This window comes from Pan paniscus, chromosome 10 (genome assembly GCF_029289425.2).
Source record: "Pan paniscus chromosome 10, NHGRI_mPanPan1-v2.0_pri, whole genome shotgun sequence".
Taxonomy (NCBI): Eukaryota; Metazoa; Chordata; class Mammalia; order Primates; family Hominidae; genus Pan; species Pan paniscus.
In genome coordinates, this window is record NC_073259.2 from 25,577,413 (window position 1) to 25,589,214 (window position 11,802).

At 34.6% G+C, this 11,802-nt stretch overlaps 1 long non-coding RNA gene across 1 annotated transcript; it reads right to left on the minus strand.

The window, feature by feature from the left end:
* Positions 1-487: 487 nt before the first annotated feature.
* LOC130540699 (uncharacterized) lies at positions 488-7,416 on the minus strand. Its single transcript, XR_008954694.1, has 4 exons — positions 7,331-7,416; positions 5,252-5,348; positions 3,952-4,006; positions 488-666 (listed from the first exon to the last, which is right to left on the minus strand). It is a non-coding gene; the product is annotated as an uncharacterized LOC130540699 (long non-coding RNA).
* Between the last annotated feature and the right edge of the window lie 4,386 nt (positions 7,417-11,802).

The window sequence follows — 11,802 nt, forward strand, 5'->3', positions numbered from 1 at the left end:
TTATCTGGCCATTAGTCATGGATTGATCTCATGTTTCAGAGCTTATAGCATATCTAGTATGATACATTAGAAAGACACCTTCCATTTATAATCATGTGTTTATGTCAGAAATTTATGACTGCCTTATCAAATAATAAAAAAATTATAATTTTCCTTTTGTTTCAATATGTAAATCCTTTTTCCTTGCTCCAAATAGTATAGGTTATAAATCTGGTAAGACATGTATATACATAAGTAGGGGGTGTGCTTGTTTTCTAGGTTGAATTAGTTTATGTAACCATCTATATTTAGAAATTTGGGGGACCTCCTTAAGAAGGAACATTCTAAGCAATCATTTTCTTGTAAATAATTTTCCAGGAGGCAAAACAAGGTTTTGGCTTGTCCTGTACATAATAGATAAATTATGTTTTGACTAGAAGTTCTTTTTTATTCATCAACCGGTTCTACCTCCGGAGTTATGACTTTTAAATATTATCCATGCACTGAATGTTCTCAATATTCAAAATAAAATTTAATGAGATACAACGTGTAAGTTTCTGGTTTGTAAGCTGTAGAGCAGTTATTCTCATTGTTTCTGAGAGAAAAGTCTTATTGCTCATGCCTTGTGTATTCCCATTTCACTCATTCTTTTGGATTTATATTCCTTTTAGTCTGTGTTCTTTTCTCCTGTCAAAGAAGCCAGGCAAAATAAAAACAAGCAGTGATTAATTTCATTTTAATATAATTCTTACACCAAAAAGCATGAGAAACATTTAAATGAGGAGGGGAAAAAAATCAACCTTGCTTTGACAACATAGGAAAGTGAATTTGAAAGTACATGGGGCTATGAAATCAGTAGTCATATTTTATTGTTCTCAGGTTCTCAAATCATTTTATTTCTCAGACCTAGGACTTAAAGAAAAACTTATGAAAGCAAGTGGTAAGTTGTCTTGCTCTCTAGCCTGTTGACCTCATGAAAACTGTGAATACAAAATTCAAATTGCAGAGCGTCCCAAATATTTGGATTCTATAACTATTAAGATGCCTTCCAACCTGAAATTCTGTGATTCTACAGTGGAACCACTTGAATTTGATTTGAGAAAGGAGATATCTTTACACCTTGTATATGATGTATTAAGTTGATGGTAAGTAGTTGTTGTTTGACAAGGGGACATGTTGACCATGAGTGTGTCTGGAGCTATATTTGAAAAAACGAGTTTGTGCTGGGATTCCAAGTATATCTGTTTTGGAATCAGTAAGTAGTGTGACTGTAGTTATATTAATTTACATTGATTGTAGATTTATACCACAGACTGTCCTCCTAAAACATAGCCTGTGGAGGAAAAACACTTAGCTAGAATTAATAGCTTGGGAAATTGTCTGTGGTTTTTGGCACTTAAGGGGTAAAAAAGGCAAGGTGGAAAAGAAATCTCCTCTCATTCCTCCACCTCCATCACTTCTCACATCCAAACAATGACAAAGTCATGCTAATGCTTCCTAAACATTCCATAAATCTGGCTTTCCTTTTTATTTGTCGTCTCTACAATTACTGTTCCAGTTCAGTCTCTTATCCACCTCTCCCCTGGACTCTGCACCGTCTACATAAGTTCTCATTTCTTTTTCTTTGCTTATGTTACTTTCTTTGCCTAGAATATTTCCTTCTTTCTAATTACCTCATCCTGTGTCTGATTAATTCCTTTAATCTTTTAAGTCTTGATTCAGGACATTCCTCTGAGACTTAGTGTCAGTTCTTTTGCAAAAGACTCTCTATGTCCTTTAGGAACTTTGGGGGCCCCTTTTCCGTTCAATATTATGGGTATAGCATGCTCACTGCACTCACTACATTGCATTCGACCCTTCTGGAGAAGAGGGGATCTATCTTAGTTATCTCTGTGTTCTCTGAACATAACAAAGTACTTGCTCCATAATAGTTGCTCCATAAAATATTTCTAGAGGGCCTGAAGCTTGCTCTGAATTTCCACTCTATAGTATCACTAGAGTCCGCTGTTCTTCCACAAATATTTCTTGTCTAAGTTGCATTATCATTGCATCTCTCCACTGTTATCTAGCCATATCATCTCTCTACTTTCATTACCTTTTCATAATTTTCAAGGAACATTCAGGGTGAATTTACAACTCTGGTTTACCCCTTATAATACCCGTGGATCTGGCCTTTGCCTATTTCCCTTTCCAGCCTCCTCATTCTTCACTCTTCCACATGCATCTCTGACACAAATAAATAGAACTACTTGTGCTTTCTCATAAGAAACCTGTGTTTCAAGCTTTTATGACTGCACATACAATTTCTCTTTTGCCTAAAACACCTTCCTTCCAATGCCTCCTTCCTTCATCTAAATCCTGTCCCTTTCTTGAATTATCAACTCTCTTGGGAAAGACTTCCCAGAGCCACTTCCACTCACATCACCTCCCCAAATCTTAGCTACTGCTCTCTTGTATATTATTGCACCCTGTGCTTTTTCTGTGAAATGCCTATTACACTTCTATTACTTCACCAACCTTGTCATTTTCTGTTTCTATTTCTTCTATGTAAGTATAAGCTCCTCAAGAGAAGAGACTGTGTCTGCTTGGATCTGTGTTTTTGGCACTCAGTACAGTATTTACCATATACTATAAGCTCAGTTGTAAAGGAGAGAACAGGAACAGAGAAAAAGAGAAGGAGAAGAAGAGAGAGGAAATGGCAATAGGCATGTACTAATTTCCAGATATTTGAAATCATTCCAAATAGTGATTTTTTTTTTAAATAAACAAGGATCTCAGTAGCTGACTGAATACTGTTCTCTCTGTTTCTGTAATATTTTATAAAATAAAAATTAGTTTTATAATCAAAATATGTTTGATCGTCACAAATGAGTAAAAAAATTTTGATATTTCTATCGTTAAAGCTCCTAGAAGTTCATGAAGCTAGGAAGTAAGAAAACCAGAATGTCAATCCATCTGATTTACACAAATTGGGATTATCTGATAGCACAAATAGGACTGGCTATGTAATTTGTGGGGCCCAGTGAAAAATGAAAATGTGAGTGCTTTGTTCAAAATTATTAAGAATTTTAAGACAGCAACAGCAAAGCATTAACAAGCTTAGAAACCTCCTAAGTGCAGGGCTCTGTGCAATGGCAGAAGTCATACACTAGTGCAGTGGCTTTGACATGCCTTTCCATAGTTCTAAGGTGCTCTGCTGTTGAGTGCTAAGAATGTCGCTGGCAGCACATTTGCCAAAAGCAAACATTTTCTTGTTGGATTAGGCAACATCTGCCTTGTTGGACTAAAGAGCGAACGTATTAACAGTTAAGGACCAAGCACAATGTGGGATAAATGTTTTGATTATCTCATGAATCCTCACAATAACCTTGCTCATTCACTATCCCTTCTGTCTAAGCCACCTTTCTTTCAAAATCTTCTTCACCCAGGTGAGTCCTATACCTCTCTTAAAGCATCAACTACTCTGGGAAAGACTTCTTCAAGCCCATTTTTCTGCCTGGTCTAAATCATTGCCCTCCTATATATTTCACCCTCTTCTGCTCTAGTGGGTCACTCATGTTGATTTTACTCTGTTTATGTAAGAGTAAATTGAGGCTAGGAGAGTAACATAGCTAGGAAATAAATATTGTTGGCTTCTAGCTCCTTTCACGACTAACTCAGCCTTCTTTTATGCTACTCTAACCTGCTGGAGGTCACTTGTCCACTTAGTGTTCAGCATTAGGCATCCTTGCCATCTTACCTTTTATGCCCCTAGAAGAAACACACTGAAGGCTGATGGAATGGTAGCCTTCATCTAGGTAGAAAGTGACACACCATCACACATATGTATCTGACCTGGGCTTTGTGATCTGGTGAAGGTATATGACCCAGTGCATCTGAGTGTAAGTAGGCATCATTATCTCTCCAGAGTTGGGAGCAAAAAGATGAGCTTAGAACACTCATCTATCTCATCTATCTAAGAGTAATACTTACCAAGCTTTCACATGAATCTGAAAAGGAAGGCCAATATTCCACACTTTCTGGGAAGCTAGAAGACAATATTTGCATTACTTACAAGACTTGATTTGCTGAAACGCTAAGTGCTCTTTTTTTCTTTACTTTTTTAAAGTGACACATAATAATTGTACATATTTGTGGGGTTCATAAGGATGCTTTCATACGTTAATGTCATATTGCAACTGTTTCAACGGCAAAATAGGCATTTTACTGTGATATAATTTTTAAAAAGCTTGACTACAATTTAAATGTAAAAAATACATATTAAGATGTAATGTATGGGTCTCTACCTTTAAAAATTATGATTAATATAGAGAGGATCGGGGTAGAGATTAGTACTTGGCATGTAACAGAAGATATGTGAAAGGCAAAACAGCTTCTTGAAATGTGTTAACTGGGGAGCCATCATCACGTGAACATTTTTCATAGTTTAATTGGCTTAATTAATTGAAAATGAGGTAATTGATTTTTAGAAGGTGTTTAAAAAGTATGGTTAAGGCTGGAAATTTTATAAAATGAATTCATAAATCTTTGATAATCCTTAAACAGAATAAGGAAGTGTTGGTTTCAGTGAACTTTCCATTAATCCTGTAAGCCCACATGAGGTTAAAACAATGAGACCGTTGTTTGTAACCAGATGTTAATTATCCATAAACGGTAGTGTGGTTCATAGTAATACAGAATCTAATGTGGAATTAATTTAAAAAATCAAAAAGAAAATCAATTATCTGAGTATATTGGGAGGAAACCTCAATGAAACGAAGGAGATTCTACATGGGTAGTCCAAGGAATCTCACTAGTTGTTAAATAGCCTGTCTCTAGAGGTTTTTCAGCACTTATCTCCATTGGGACTAGAGGAGGAGCATTTACATCTTAACTACAAAGATATGTGTGCAGCTGAGACTGACACATCTAATAAAGGACTGCTTCGCTGCATCTGCCAAGGTCTCTTGGCAAGGGCTTTGGATCCAAATACTAAGATTTCCTAATATTTCCTGAATGGGTACTCTTTCAGTAGCATAGCAATATTATCGCCTATCCTTCCAATTCAACCACTTAGCTTCTCCTTCAGTATTAGTGTAATGGGGGTTATACTTTGAAAAATTTAACTATGTGTTCTTCTTTAGCTTTCCAAGCAAATAACATTTATTATAGTTGTCCCAAGAATTTATGAAACCTGGAGAAGATTAAAGTATGTTATTGCAAATGGAATGATGTAATAGCTTCTGACATGGAAAATAAGATTTTTTAAATTTCTTGTTTCATTTCAGTGTACCCAGAACCCTGGTGGATGAAGACAAAGGAAAGATGTTACTAATCCAGCCAAAAATGTGTGTCCTTATTTTTCCTTCCTTGGGCTCCTGCTCAAAGACCTAAAAAAGAGTAAATAAATGAGAGTAAATGAGGCCAGAATTGGATTTTTATACCCACTTCTTACTTGAAGCTCTGAGCTTTGCAAGCTATTCCTTACATGATCTTATGAGATAAATGTTATTCTTATTTTTACAACTGAGGCAAGTGGAGATGAGTAATTTATTCAAGATTACACAGATGGCACAGAACCTGGATTTGAACCCAGGACAGTTTGATTAACCACTCTTAATCGCAATACCATAGTGCTTCTCTGTGCTGCAGTGGGGAACACAGAGATGCTAACATTTTTAAAACTTACTTAGAATTATAAAAAAAGAAAGTCCATAAATTTTCACACTTTTATATTTATGAAATAAGTGAATTTCTGATCATATTTTTTATTTTAGCTGGTGTGATACCAGGGTATAGCATTTGCTATTCTGGTTTAGTAATGTATTAAAATCTATTAAAATTGTGTGTAGTAGAACCAAAAATTTTAAAATGTAACTTGGACTTCTGTGTATCATGCTAAAAAACAATTTGAAACATACTTTTGCTCAGTTGCATCTCAGCTAAAAGTATTTTTTTCTTATGTGACTCTCTTGAATAGTTTTGTAATTATTGATGATTGTTAATGATGATAACATTTCTCGTCTTGATTTATCAAGTACCATAAACATTCACAATAGATTTGTAATTTCCTCAGAGTTTCAGAAATTAAATTAATTGCCACTATAAAAATGATTTTTGAAGCTCTTCTAGGTAGGGTACTTTGTTTATATTCTAGCTATTTCCTGAGGAATGGTGTAAATATTTCATAAATGTTTTAGGAACCAGACTTTTTACGCCCAGTCTCACTATCCAACACATAAATTATCTCTTTCATCTAGATATTATTTTTTACTTTTAGGTACTTAGCTCTTTATTTACGTGTTTTAAAGTGTGTTATTTCGCAGTAGTTTATATGAACGAAATGAGATATTTCTGACATCAACTTTTAAAGCTAGATAGTTTCTCTTGGATTTTTTTTTTCGTAGACTTGCTGTCTCTAGTTCAAGGCTTGCTTTTGCTTGTAAACCTATAATGTTACAATTAAATGATGTAGCAGTTCAAGTAATGTTAACTACCCTGGATTAAAATGCTCTCAGGCAATTAAACGGCAGTTGTAAATCATTGGAATTTGGAAAAATAATCAGTGTCGTATGATAGTTGCATGACACATGACGGATCTGATTTTTAATATATGCCATCTTGATTAGAAAATGAAGATGAGCCTTCTATAAAATGTCATGCATAAGATAGAATTAAGTAGAGGAAGGAAAAAAAGAACAGAGAATATGTGAATTTTTATTTTCCAGAATAGTTAGGGGAGGCAAACTTTAACTCAGAAAAGTGATAAAACTGCAACAATTCCATTAAATCAGTTATACTCACTGTGAAACACAAGTCACAGTTTTCGTTTTACTGTGGTTAAATGAAATAAACATTGTATTTGATAAAAGCAAGTAAAAGTCATATACACAACTTGAAATGACTCAATTAAATACTCCAGCATTGCCTTCCCCGTGCTTAGCTGGTATTGGTGGGGCTTCCTCTTACCTTTTTAGCTGTGTCTCTCTCCATATAGATATTTTTATTATCACCAGTTATTCGCTATTTTGTTCAAGATTGATTTGGTTTATTTCTATATATCTGTGATTATATACAAATAAGGTCATAACAAACACTAGTGTTTTTATTTTTCAGGAAAATCTCCAAGAGTTGGTGAATCATGCTGTTGCCAATAATAGGCATGTGACATAACTGAACATTTCGTCATCTTCAGTAAATAATCAAGATGGTAAGAATTATACAGGATGTAGCATAGATTGTTAAATTTGTGAAAGTAAGTTGTAGGCTATGTTAGTTAGAATTAGGTTTGCCTGCTACTGACAGAAAACTCCAAATAACAATGTCTTAAACAATATGGATGTCTTCTTCTTCAAATAGAATCTAATGTCACCTTTGCAGAGATGACATGCTGGGTCTGTGATCACCAGGGATCCAAATGCCTTCGATCTTGGTGCTGGCCCACAATCACCAAGTGGCTTCCACCTCACAGTCTGCTGTGGTTGATTAAACTCCAGCATCTTATTGATGTTCTAGCTGGCAGAAACGAAAAAGAACCCAACAAGGGCAAGGTTGAATTACAAAGAAAGGAGAAAATATCCATTGGAGGACTACTATCAACCTCTGCCACAATTTCTACATTTTCTCAACGTATGAAATTTTAAAGTATACTACTAAATTTTAAAAATTATTCGTATTCATATTTTCAATGGTAAAACTATCGAGCATTCTGTTGTTTGTGCCAATTGTTTTACCAAAAATTTTAGATATAAGAAGAGACATTTATAAAACAAGGTGTTTCTAATTGGAAAGTAAGCCCTGGAAAAATTTAGGAAACAAGAGAGATGTGAAATGTGCTTTATGTTATTGTGATTTTGAAATCTATTTTTTTGGAAAAACTATGCTTATAAATAATTGAAACTTTAAGAGAGGTTGAAGACAGTGGAGCACAATTAAATTTTGTGGTTAGAAGGTTGCATTTCTAAAAAAAAATGTTTACTATTGAGAGGGCATGACAGTGCTATGAGGGCAGGAATTTCGTTCATTTTCTTCACTTATATTTTTTGCAACCAGAGTAGTGTGTTGAACAGAGTAGGGGCTAGATAAATGTTGAATTAATGATTGATCAATTGGTGGATTAAATTAGAGTAAAAGATGAAGAAACATTTCTTTTTATTTATTTATTTATTTTTATTATACTTTAAGTTTTAGGGTACATGTGCGCAACATGCAGGTTAGTTACATATGTATACATGTGCCATGTTGGGTGAAGAAACATTTCAACACATGAATTACAAGTAGATTTTTACAAAAGAGCACACATTTAATACTAAATTTGAAAATTCACCAAACATAGTAATAACATCAGTTTTTCCTTAGCTCATTCGATAATACGAGAAAACTGTGTAGGGAAAGAACAACTTGAGTACATATAAAACCCACTGAAGATGTCAAAATGTATCCAAATTTAAAAGAGGCTCTTAAATTTTATCAAGCTAAGAGAAGTCTGGGACTAAGCAAGAATTTATTTGTAGCAAGTCACAAAATACAAATAAATTATGTGGCCTAGACTGCAACAGTCATAAAATTGTGGGAATTTTAATGAAGTTCTTTCTGAATTTAAAGAAAACCACAGAGCTTTCCTTATCATTATGCATGCCTTTTGCATTTATGAGTGATAATGTTTCATGAGTAAGTAAAAAAGTTCTAAAAATCCTAAATACTGTATGTCTTTATATGCTATCACTCAGAAATATGCAAAAAGATAAATACTTCCTCACAATATGTAAGCAGAACAAAGGCATTAGAAGTAAGCTATGCAAGTTCTAAAACATGGGTTGACATGTACTTAGTCTTATTTTATTGGTATAATTGAGACACATCTGGAGATTACTGAGTCTTGAAATATGCAGATGACTGATGAATTAAGTGTTTGGCTGACAGATTTCAAATTTGAAATTATAATTTCTTTAAAATGCTTATTTAAAAAAAGTCTTCTGTTGTGATTAGAATTCTTTTTCAAGGATAGAAATGTAAATATATTATGGATCCTTTTCCTTGGCCTTCAACAGAGAGCCATGATTTCATTTTTTTGTCAAAGAGAGGCAATAAATATTTTAAATATATTTGGGAAAGAGAGAAACTATATGTCACAAACCAATCTCTATCTAAATCTTTCAAAGTACACATGCCCTGTCTTTAAAACAGGCAATTCATAATGAATTTTTCTTACTTCAAGGAATGAACTCATATCAAGTAACATGAAGATGTTCATTGAGAGCAGGGTTCAGTCTGTTTATTCACTGTGTTCTCTGAACCTGGAACAGGTTCCTGGCACATAACAGATACTTAATACATATTTGGTATACAGGTGATTGAGTGAATAATAAATGAATGAACAGCTAATCATATGCATATGTAATCCTAGAATTCCGATTTTACTAAAATTCTGCAAATTATGACTTCATCTATTATGTCAACATAATTAAGTTTTTCATTTTATGTATTTAAGGTGGCATTCATCATAACACTCAGAGCTGGCATTTAATGTTTTGAGTTGGCCAGTCATTACAGCAAGAACAAATGATTCACTTCCCTTCTACTTTATCCTTAAGAGTACTTTAAGAATACTACAGAGAAAAATAAAATTAGTGCCTGCCATTAATGGATATTGGGAAATAATTGGTAACCAAACTGATGAACTCAGAAGGGCTCAGTGGCTCTGGGGTGAGACTTGCCACATGGCGGATACTTCATTAATCATACCTCTAATAACTTATTGTTGCCATTTCATATATTCCCATAATTCACATTTCTGATTTTAGCCAGTCACTTCTAATATATATTGCTTTGGTTATAAGTTGATGCTATAATAACACTGTTGCTGAGAATGACATTAGCATGATTTTATTAAAACCTTCCAGTATTATTAATTAATAATCTATTTGAAAGATATTAGCCAGAAATTTCTTATAAAGCTTTTGTTTTGTTTAAAGTCCTTGCTTAGAGTAACCACTATTACCAGTTCCAAGCAATTACCACTATCTCATAGACAAACTTGAATTTTAAGTATTACGGTTCAGCCCACTAGGCATCTTGGGGATGAGAATATAATCATTTTAAATTGGTTGGAGAATTAAAGTTACAGAATAAGACTGATGGCCAGTTTCTAGAAAGTAGCATTCCAGGATACCTAAAGGAAACCCAATGAAATTGTGGTGCAGCCCTCTGCTGAAATTATTCTCCTGTCATTATCAATGGATGCTGTGCCAATTTCCCTCACTTCTAGTCATTTATAAAGTCTCTGTTAATTTTATAGTATTGCACTTCCACTCTTCACTCAAGATTTATGTTCTTCTTGTCCCTTTCTCTCTGGCAGCTTTTACTTTTACCCTTCACTTTTGGCACTTCTGTTTTTTAGTAGTCAGTATATTTTGGTACTCAGTTTCTGGCTCCCTTTACATATGTTTTGGGTTTGGGGTGTTCCTTTCTTCTTCCGAACTCCTTCTCCTCCTAGGATAGTGTGGGTCTCACCCTGAAAAGGAGAGGCTATGTATCCTTCCCATCTCATAACATTTTTCAAATATACATCTTCTCAAGTCACACTCCTATACACAATCCTTTCTACCTCCTCAGGATGAAGTTGAAATTCCTTAATATTTTCTTTCTTTCTTTCTTTCTTTCTTTCTTTCTTTCTTTCTTTCTTTCTTTCTTTCTTTCTTTCTTTCTTTCTTTCTGTCTTTCCTTCCTTCCTTCCTTCCTTCCTTCCTTCCTTCCTTCCTTCCTTCTCTCTCTCTCTCTCTTTCTTTCTTTCTTTCTTTCTTTCTTTCACTCTCTCTCTTTCTTTCTTTCTTTTTGAGATGGAGTGTCACTCTGTTGCCTGTTGCCTGTTGCCAGGCTGGAGTGCAGTGGTGTGATCTTGGCTCACTGCAATCTCTGCCTCCCGGGTTCAAGCAGTTCTCCTGCCTCAGCCTCCCGAGTAGCTGGGACTACAGGTGCACACCACCATGCACAGCTAATTTTTGTATTTTTAGTAGAGACGGGGTTTCCCCATGTGGGCCAGGATGGTCTCTATCTCTTGACCTCGTGATCCGCCAGCCTTGGCCACCCAAAGTGCTGGGATTACAGGTGTGAGCCACAGCGCCCGGCCTAATATTTTCTATAAAGCTTTTATGATAGGTTAAAGCTTACCTCTCTCAGACTACATCTCATCATTTAATATCTAACAATGTTGAAATATCTTTAGTTCTCCAAACATACTCACTTTTCTCTCCTTTCACATTCTTCTCCTTGTGCTGAGAATGCTCTCCTTCCTGATGGATAATGCTATTTACCCTCCGGACTTAGTTTATGTAATTTGTCCCTCAGCAAACCATCACTGCTGCATTATGGCTGGTAGGGGGTCCAGCTACCTTCTCTCTGTTGCCTGTACTTATTACTATCAGGGAGCTTATCACTTACATTTTAACCATCTAGTTACATAAAGGAAGTAAATAAATAATAAATCCTTGCTGAATTTAAATTTCTTGAGCACAAGACCTGTGAATCTTGCCTATTTTATGTATAGAAAAATGCTGAGCACAAATTAAGCAGCCAATAAGTTTTTTCATAAATAAATGAAAAGGTAGGCATTTTGATTTATCTAGAATTGTATTCCCAAAACTCCAAATTATTAATATCTTCTTTCTGATTTCCTTAGATTTCTATGGATTGTTTTCCAAATTCTTGGATTTAACTTTATGAAATAAAAGACAAATAATTCATTTTAAATGATTTTAAATCATAATTAAAAACAAAATTGCCTTGACCATCTCCTGAAAATGTTGGAATAGAGGTCACTCATCATCATTAGTTCCTGAATAATTT